The sequence below is a fragment of the Miscanthus floridulus genome, chromosome 1, assembly GCF_019320115.1.
Source record: "Miscanthus floridulus cultivar M001 chromosome 1, ASM1932011v1, whole genome shotgun sequence".
NCBI classification, from domain to species: Eukaryota; Viridiplantae; Streptophyta; class Magnoliopsida; order Poales; family Poaceae; genus Miscanthus; species Miscanthus floridulus.
The window spans coordinates 142,287,500-142,298,073 of NC_089580.1; positions in this window are offsets into that span (position 1 = coordinate 142,287,500).

The following is a 10,574-nucleotide window of genomic DNA, read 5'->3' on the forward strand; positions in this document are numbered from 1 at the left end:
TAGACCAAAACTGGAACCATGATATGACAATGTTAGGCTGAACCGAATATTCCCTATAAGCCTTAAAATAAATCTTCAACCCTGTAGATTTCAGGTAGCTAATCATGTGTACACACTTTCATCGTTTTGAGTAGCAAAATTCATGCTCCGACCCATGGCCTTGGAGTACCGTCCATTTGTAAACTAGCTCACCCGCCGCCTTAAATGGTTCTCCAAAACTAGGGTTGAGTGATTGAGATGAAATGTGGATTTTCTAACATAAAATTCTCAAATTTGTTCAGCCGATCCCTGGCTGGTTTCCCATGGCGGTTTGGTTGACACGGTTTATATATATTAATAAATAAATTCATTTCCTTTTTTGGCCGAAAAGCGTTCGTATGTGTGAACTATGTACCGACACCGCTGAATGAATATATGACTATATATGACGCTGTTCCTTTTCCAAACTTCAACGCTGCGGCTGAGATTGGTCGCTCTTTCTTACTACGGGTAAGGTAAGCACTTAACCTGGGTGGCTGGGTCAAGAGGCTGAAAAGGGAATAAAAAAAGGGAACACAAAGAACCCTAAAAATACATGTCGTAAAAGCTCTAAAAAGTAGAGTGCCTCAAAGTACAGCCTAGAAAAGAAAAACAGAACGAAAGTGAGCATCCATTTATCTAACCACACCCTCATCCTTCCCGTTTTCGCGTACTAATCGCGCCCTCGTCACTGCTTGCCGAAAATGCCGTTACCTACTCTGTACGCCGGTTCATACAAAAGAGGCCTCCCGGCACACAGCAGCACCTTGCTGACCTGCCCCTCCTCTTCCACTTCCACTCCTCGCTCGCACCAAGCCAGGTGAAGAACACGAGCAGGAAGGAGGAAGAAGAGGAGGAGACCTATCAGAGCCAGATAGCCAATCAGTATCTGTACCAGTACCACTAGGCACCAGATTACCGAAATCTTGTAGTGGGAAGGGAATGGCGCCGAGCAGCTACAAGATGGGTGGCCCAATGGAGGTGGCATCACGAGCGGTGTTGTGGGGCCGTGGTGCGGCGTGTGGTGGGTGGCGATGCATAAGAGGTAGTGGGTTTGGAGTAAATGTAGCTAGCTCGGGCGCACCCAAGCAATCGGGAAGTGCAGGCAGCGTGGAAGGGAAACACTGGCGGGTCACAAGGTAGGGAGAGCGTCAGCCATGGTGCGTTCCTTGCATGAGCTTGGGTGGACGGAGGAAAAAGGAGGGGAGAGGGCTTCGCTCGACGAGGACCTGTGCGAGCAGCCATGACCAAAAAGAACAAAAGGGATGGGTCTGGTATGGGGGCGAGGGCGAGAGTCGATAGCCGACAAAGTGCGGGAGAGGGAGAGAAAACGAACTGTGCGAGTGAACGAGGCGAGCGCGGCATAGCCAAACGAGAGCTGAACGCAGGTGGGTCTTGGTCTCGACATTGTACGTTAAAATGCCACCTAATCTCTTCGTCGTCGTCGTTTATTTAAGCATTTTGTCACCTAACGTACAATGTCGACGAGGCGAGCGTTGGCATTTTGGCAATTTTTTTGGCATAGCCTCCGTGGTCAAACTAGACATTGGGATTGGGGCACGACGTCAATTTAAGTATTTCAATCACTCCAGACTACTCGAATACTAACTTTTCCTTGTTGCTCTTCTCTCTCCTGTTAGACCACAAGGATATTTTTTCGAAGGAGAATATTCTGTTGCGACAGCGATACCATGAAGTAGGTTGGCAAAGGTGCCTGGTTAACCACCTCAGCCTCACCATGTGGTAGCTATTCCACAGGGGTCCTCTGTTTGGTAGCGGCCCCATAAGCATCTAACCAAGCAACTTGACCAACTTACGCACGTCGGGTCGCTGTCACTGCGTGCCCCGCGCACGTCGTCCGTGTCGGGCCCATTAGCACCCTGTCATCGCATGGCCACGACATCGTGCTACGCTCGCCGTCCTCGCGCATTTTGTGGCTCTACTTTTCTCCGCCTCTCGTGCGCTTTTGATAGTCGCCCTCGTCCCCGTACCGGCCCCCTCCCTTCTTTCTTCTTTTGGGGACACAGCCATCCGTACGCCTCCCTTGTCAAGCGAACCCTCTCTCCTCTCCTTTATTCCCCCCTCCGCTCGCTTGTGCAGGCAGCATGCCATGGTCGGCTATATCCCCACAGCGCTAACCAGCAGTGTATCTCATCCATGCCGTCTCCACTTCCAGTGCGTTGCGCTACATCTCCGTTCGCCACTATAAGATGCCCTTCGGCCTTGCTCTTCTCCTCCATCCTCATCCTTCTCAAATCCGAACCAGAGCTACGAGAGCCAGTCATCATTGTGGAACTGGGTTCCTCTGACAAAGGTGATGGTGTAATCTAATAAGAAGGGATCTAGTTTTCAAAGAAGTTCAAGTCTACCGTTGGTTAGTTTGGTCTTAGGGCTCACGATGTTTGACTTCTCAGTCTCCTATTTTTGGATCTGTTGGTCATACGCCATGTTTTGGATAATCATTATCTTGTTGTTTCTCCATTGCCCTTGTCTATCCCGACTTCTGGAGTAAGCCTTGTTGTACTAGGTTGCTCCTGACCATGTAACTTTAAATCCCGGTGTAATTTAGTGTTCGACGCCGTGTAAGCTTTTTTGTGATTCCATCTCTACGAAATGTGTTGTAGTTTTGCCTAAGGGGAGTGGATCGTAATTCACTCTTCTATAAACCCTCGTGTTATGAGACATACTTATATTGTAGTTTCTGCTCTTTCTACCTATAATGTAATCCCAGCCAATGTTGTGCTTCAAATCTAAGTGTTTTGGTTGCTTGAGCCCAACTCCATTAAATACTTCTTTCCACTAACATGCCATTGATTTGCTGGCCTACAATAGGCACCATGTAATGACAACCGGCCTCTATGGTCATTTACAACATTGTAATAAAAAACATATTATCTTTACTTCTCGTATCTACACGTTTAATGTACCAAATAGACCAACCTTTTGTACCAACGCGATGCGAAAACATATTAGACATATGAACCACCTATACCAAGCACATCACCCGCAGCGAAGCGTGGGCAGCAGTGGTTAGGCCATTCTCAATGCATTTGATACATGGGCTATCAGTTTCAGCACTTGCGCATATCTTTACTCCATACCCGAGTCACAATGATTAGTGTGCCATTCTCAATGCATTTGATTAGTGGTTGAAATACCTCCCACAGTTTATGGTTTCATTTCTTTTGTGTTTCATATTTGCATTTAGTTCTATGACACATTCAAACTTGTAAAAGTTTCATCTCACCTATATGAAACTCTCATTTCATCTCTGTTGTTTAGTTATTTGCCATGTCACCAAGCTTGCTTAGTTGACACCCTATTAATTGAGAATACAGCTACCACTAAGAGTGGCCCTGCATAGAATGCCAGAAAGGGCTCTCTATTTTTTCAATGGGACCAACAATATACTGCTGTTTTCCAATACATGATCCAAAGCATAATGACGATCAATATTACCAACTATATTGCACACGGGTCTGCGTCTCTCTTGCAGAATTCAGGCTGGTTGAGTTTCCCATCCTCTTCCACCTTGCCATTTTTTCCATTCCCTAACAATACGTATAAGAGAAACAAACAAGTTCCATAGAGATTATTACTTCATTTCTTAGTAACACTAGGTTCAAGTTGGCCAATTGAATTCCAGTATAGAGTGGTACGTAGTACCTTTCGTGATTGGACTGCCACCTCGTTGGCTTGGATGCTGTTCAGCACGAAAACCAGGGGATTCAGTGCCTCCTCGTACCTGCATGCGTACACACACATAGAAACAATTTCGTAGTATTATATATTACTTTGCTATTTGCAGCCATGGAATACCCTGGAAGGTGATTGTACGTGGCTTGTAAATGGCGGTGGAGTCTTGGCATGCATGCCATGGCGGTTGGCACGCATGCGAGTACGCGTGACTGCATGCTGCTGGGGCCTTGCTTTGCATGCATATATGAGCTATCTGTTTGCGTACTTTGCGTGCATGCTGGGGCCTTGCTTTTTTGCTTCCCTGTAGGTGTACTTTGCACGTAAAAAGTTTCGCTGGTACGGCCATTTACATCACTGTGCTTCCACATGTCCTTTACGCAAAAAAATGCTATGCCATAAGTAAGTGGCCACATTAAATGAAGTACGGTGCCTCTGATGGTACCCGACAAGCAAATGGACGGTGGCACGTAGAAAGAGGCGATGGATTGTCGCATGCATGGGCGGTGTTTAATTAGCATGCTGGTCGGCACACATCCAAGTACGCGTACATGCATGCTGCTGGGGCCATGCTTTCTTTGCATGCATGCATCACTTGTCGATTTGTATGTGTAGGTGCCCTTATGCAGCGCCCTGGCCCCAACCCATCCTCATTTCCAGTCCTCGTTACCTATTTAGGCCACCAATGTCTACGGGTGATGACTCACTCATCATGAGAAAGAGGCTTGGTCTAGCCGATGGCTAGGATGGCTTGTTTAGAAGAAGAATGACTCTACTTGCAAAGCTTCAGCCAAACCAGAGTTCGATCGTATGATTGTGGTTGATTAGGGCTTCCATAGGTGATGTTCCATGACATCATGGTCTCAGCTAGGGAAGTTGATTAGGTTTGACACCCTCCTCTGCTCATCCGCTGCTTGCCCAGGCTTGCCTGCCTGCGTACCCGGCTGCTAGGTTCCTGCGCCCAAGCGCCAGTCGGCCCCAGTTCAGCGCCCAAGCCGATTGCCTGTCTGCTAGCCCAGGCCCTAGCCTGGCCATGCCGCTGCCCCCTACCACCTGCCGGTGGCCACCTCCAGGCGGAAGCCATGCGCTTGCACCTCTGGTAGGTTGGGCCCTACCCTACCTGGCAAGCCGACCGATGGCGGTGTCGCCGTATCCAGAAAGTCTTAGATGTTGCCCATGCATGGCTGAAAAACATAGTGCTACCAACACATGTAAACACCTATTATGTGAGCCCTTGCTTCCATTCTTAGAACCGCAATTAGTTCCTGCCCACGCATTGTTTGCATGCTGAAAAGCGAGAGATGGATACCATACCAGCGGTGCATGCGCACAGGTGGACCGTGCGATGTAGTAGCTCGGTTTATAACTAAAACAAGATCTAATTTGCCGCAGCCATATATTACAAACATCGATAGACGTGTAACGACGTATCTGATTACAGACCTATGCTCTCCATACTGGCTCCCAGCTGTACGCTCCTCCACTGCGTATGCGTCAAAAAAATGGCACGCGTATCGGGCGGCCCTTGCGTGATGTTCTCGGAAGCGCTGAGTGGCTAGATTTAGCGGCATCCTCCACCTTGAATGGGTGCTTGGGCAGCCCAACGTCCTGTGCCATGTGAGTTGTAGCCCCTTCCTACACAACAATGCCTCAAAGAAATGATCAGCAGGCTTAGGGCCACGACTGTTTATTAAAAGCGAGGAAACAGGAACCTACGTGTTTGCACTCAATGGAGCAAAACTTGTATGCGCTCTTCAGTCTCCGTCTACAACCAACACATGCAAACATCCAGTGGTACCGAGGCTTGGGCCTAAACATCGAGCCTTTACTACCAAACCATTTCTTGAGGTAAACGACTTTGCACCCGTTACAGACACACTGTTGCACCTCCAATATGTCAATAAGACTCGACACATCTCGTACATGTAAGACATCTCTCGTTGCTTTCTTTAGCACCTGCACGATGAGTTTGGTGGTTATTCAGTTGAACATAAGCTACTTAGGGATGGCCATAAAGAAAGGCTTAGAGTTGTGTATAAAGGGCGAATCCTAGAACCTGTACGGTCCGGTGGGATACATGGTCTGCTCGGTAGTGTAGGCACAAAGCTTGTTGATGTGGTGCTTGGCAATCCAGGCAGATGTAGTTGCGGGCTCTATGGTGCAGTGGGCATGGCTGGCAAAACTGGTTGCCAACCAACGCTGCCATGCGCTTGGCACCTAGCATACTGCACAATGTTTGTTCTAGACTCTAATAAGGGGACTCGATTCGTAGGATGCATGAACTGTCTGCGCGCTGTAGTTCCAAGAATGGCTACTTAAGGGACTTGGTGGTATTGCTATATTGGACAAACTAGGCTACATCATAAATGACAATGGTATACTAGACAACCTGTGATGTCCCATAGATGTAGACAACCCGAGTGGTATATTGGACAAACTGTCCTCTGCCATAAATGTGGACACGAGAGGGTAGTTATGACCTACCAAACCATACCTTGTCCTATTGCTTGCAGCCACCTGTAGAAGTAGCAGATGTGATTGTGATAGCACCACGCAGGGGGGCCTGAAGCCCAGCTTTGCCTCCACTACACTCTACCACTGGGTCTATGGTTCGGCGCACAGGGCAGCTATGGCTCTGGTGGGATCAGCAAGTAGCGGCGACAGGCTCATGGGTGAGCGGTGCTCTTTTCTTTTCTTACTTTGTTTTGTAAATTAGAAGAAAATCAGAAATAGACCTGCTAGGAGATGAGTTCTACGCATTCCAGTGATTATTGGAGAGCTGAACATACAGGCTACAGCAGAAGGGAAAAACTGTAAGTAACTTAGTACTTCTAGTGTTAACTGCATCTAGACCTATGCACAGCACCAGCCAACATAGAACTGTAGGCGATGCTTGTGAAAGCTTATCGGTATTATCATTGCTTCTAAACTTTCTAGTCAATGGCATGCTTGGGTTTATAATATGGTGGGTGACTTCGCATAATTTCAGAAAATAGTGGTGGTTGTAGGGAGAACCTTCATTATATCGCTACATTTCTTGTGATAGAAGACCTTCCACAGTTTGAGTGTCACTACAATGCAGGTCAGGTCTTTGGAACCAATAGAGGATTTACAGCAGCAGCTCTCATCAGAACAACATGCGTATCTGGAAATGCTTACAACTTCATTGTCCTTGTAAACAATACCAGTTACAGAACCAGGGAAAAGAACATAAGGTCAAACCAATATATCGCTAAGGAGCATATAGTAGCTAATCTAAAATGTAGATCTTATTGAATAAAGCATACAACAAACAGATAAGAAGATGAGGTGAAGAACATTTTGCGGGAATGTGGGTGTGTGGTTTGTAAGGGTTCTTCCCCTTTCCCTTCTTAATATAATGATAAACAGATCTGCTGCATGCTTGGTAAAAAAACACTAGGCTTAGCAACATACAGATTGCTTTTTAAAAAACGTTCTTGTTCAGAGATATAAAATGGGAAAGCTATTGTCATCAAATTGTGAGGCAAATACCAAACTCTGGATGTCAGGCAGATAAAAGGAAACACCAAATTGCATGCTAGGCTTCTCCTATATCATACGAGTATAGGCCCAAAACGAAAGCCTGCTTGTGTCCCTTACCTAGACTGGGGAACTTCTGGTCGCACAAGCTCAGTGTGAATCTGGACACCTGGAGATTGTGGGTGTAGTTCCCCAAACGTTGCAAGCTGAGGTAGCTCCTTCTCAGGTCCTTTTAGACATTTGCGAGTAGAATTGGAGATAGCAAAAATCAGTAGATGCTATCGTAATCAGCTAGCTTCAAATCAATGTAGTCCGAAAAACTTATTCCGCTGGCCAAATTTGGTTGTTTCCTACGATGGTTCACGGTACAACTGGGTGCCGGTGCCATGGCTAACACATGATTTGTTGTTGGGTGCGTACAGATCACCCTTGTGCCTAATAAGTAGTCAAAATACAAGCTTCACCGCTTGTTGATCAGTTGTGGTCACACCAGAGGCTTGTTTCTCCAGCGGAATTCAGCAGGGACCAGGAAGTTTGGCTTTTCGAATGGTTGTCTAAAAAAATCAGAAAGCGATGTGTGCGCTTATAGTTTCGCTTCAGAACTGTGGCCACATGCTATCCTACGCCTGCGCTACCATCAGCAGGGTGAAAGGTCTAATACACAAGGAGTGCCTAATGTGTATGCATGTAGGCGGTAAAAAATGTGGTCCTCTGTGCACACGTGCGCATAGTGAAACCGACACAGACTCCTAAAAACCTATTTAGGGTAGGCACCCAAACCTATCTACGATATGACGCAGCTGAGGTGCACCTACTACACACTGACATAGACTCCTAAAAGGCTATGTAGGGTGGGAGGCGCCGCCTAGAAGGGTCCTCAAGTGAACCTGGCAGTGGACAAAAGGTACATTTCATGTGATCGCGGTCACACATGCACCCACTGGGCCCTAACGTGTTCATACCAATGCACTGCATGGCCATCCAAACGTGCATGCGCACCTTATTTAGGTTGGACCCCACTCCCATTGATGAGGTCCTTGCACCTACTGGTAGCAGAGGCACCCATGCCTCATCCAAGCCTCCAGCTCTTGCCTATATAAGCACGTGGTCTGCCGCCTGGTGCTTCATCGCTTCCTGCCATTGCTTGCAACTGCCCTCCTTGTAGTTCATATAACGTGTCCCTACAGTAGTTTGTGCTGTTGTTCCTAGGCTTTGTTACACTAAAACTGCCAGCATAGATACCATGGCCTTTTGTAGGAACAGCTAATGGCATAGTCAGCACAGCCTGCCTAGGAAGCACGACACCATAGGTCTGTGCTGTGAACCTATCGTAATGAAAGATTCTATAAAATTAACGCCTAACTATGAACATGCCGAGTTGCTTGACAAGCCTTTGAATTAGACGCCACTTAGTTAGCGTGTGCATATGAACGTGACAAGCACATTCTGTGCATATAGACGTGTTCTGATCATGTCCGAACAAATCATTCCGCTTTGCCTATATGTGTTTAGCGCATGATCTCGATTCTGGGAAGTGGCGCCTGCAGCCTTGCTCGTGGCCTTGCTACTGTACATCTAGTTTCCTATTCTCTTATTTTCTTTTCCTTTTGTTTGCATGGGTCCTCTCCTCTCCTAACCTTAGTCTCGTTGTTCTGTAATTTTTGTGGTGGTCCGAACAACGTGTGCAGGCACACATTGATGGCACATGGAAGGAGCTTCCTCTAGCCGGGCAAGCAAGAGGCAGCGTGGGGAGAGTGCAACTTCAGTTCTAGGTGTTTGGTTGTTTACCGTGCCCCTTTCATTTACGCTAGTCCTAGCACTAATTAGACATTCCTCGCTTTGGCTGTCTTCCCTGCACTCTGCCTCTAGGTATAGTTGAGGGGACAGCACGTGAAAGGCAGCAACATCCAAGTTCTAAAAGACAGCTAAAGAAAAAAGGTTGGTTGTGTACCTTCTCATTTGTATAGGTGTGTGTGCGTAGGTGTTGCATTGCTTTCCCCTTATGTTAACGTGCGAGTTTTGATTCCATATGCAAGAAGTTGTGGTGGGCCTCAGCAAAAAACAGGTGCCAATATATGGCCTACAAATCTACAATTACCCTATAGACATATGTACTAGGTGGTGATAACATGGATTCTTGGGTTGTCTGATGGCCTGTGCCTTGTCTAGATTGCCTTTCCACTAAAACTTCGTATTATGGCCCTCCAGCACATGAGTGCCAGCACTGTGGTGCGCAGTTTTGGTACCAAGAGCGTGTGAAAAGGTCATATCCAGGTGACGCAGGCATTGTTTGTTCCCATCTTTGCTGCAGAGGAGGCAAGGTCAGTTTGCCTTTCCAAAAAGACCCTCCTCCATTCCTAGATGGGTTGTTGAATCCAAATGGTGGTGTTCTTTCCAAATATTTTATGAAATCTATTTGCTCCTACAATTCTATGTTTGCTTTCACATCGCTTGGTGCTAAGATTGACACAGGTGTAAACAAGGGGCCTGGTCCATATGTGTTTAAGATTAATGGTCAGGTCCACCATAGAATTGGCTCTTTGCTGCCAGATGAGGGTGTGTCCCTAGTTTATGCATAGCTCTATATTTTTGACACTGAAAATGAAGTTCAAAATCGAATGGTGATTTTTGATAGGCATAGGGAGTCTGACGATGGTAGGTAGGTTGACAAACATATAGTTGAAGGCTTGGTATGAATGTTTGATGAATCAAATGCACTGGTAAAATCATTTAGGGCAGCTGGGGACTTATTGGTACAGAGCCAGTGTCAGCCGTTATGTCTTAGGCTGTTACATGATAGGTCCAAGAACGTGCCCCAATATAGTGCGCCGACAGGGTCTGAGATAGCTGCTTTGATAGTCGGGGTCTTTTCTGAAGAAAAAAAGAGCCCAGATATAATCATTCAGGCTAGGGGTGGCGGCCTTAAACGAATTAGCAACCTACATGCAAACTATATGGCATTGCAGTACCCGATTTTGTTCCCTTATGGGGACCAGGGCTTCAAAATAGGAATTAGGTACAAAAGGTCGGCGCCCTTGAGGGTTGGAGCTGGAGGTGCGGTCACAATGCTTGAGTACTATGCTTATAGATTATAGCAACGTAGATGTGAGGCAACCACATTGATACGTGGTGACCGATTATTCCAGCAATATATTGTTGATGCCTTCGCATCCGTGGAGGAGAATAGGCTTAGGTTTATAGTTAGAAACAATAAGAACCTAAGGTTAGAGGTGTACAAGGGCCTCGAGGATGCGCTTCGCAGGGGTGATGTTGATGGCAGTGGCCTTGGTAAGAAGGTTATTTTGCCTGCTAGCTTTACAGGGAGCAAACGGTATATGGTTTAGAATTACCAGGATGCA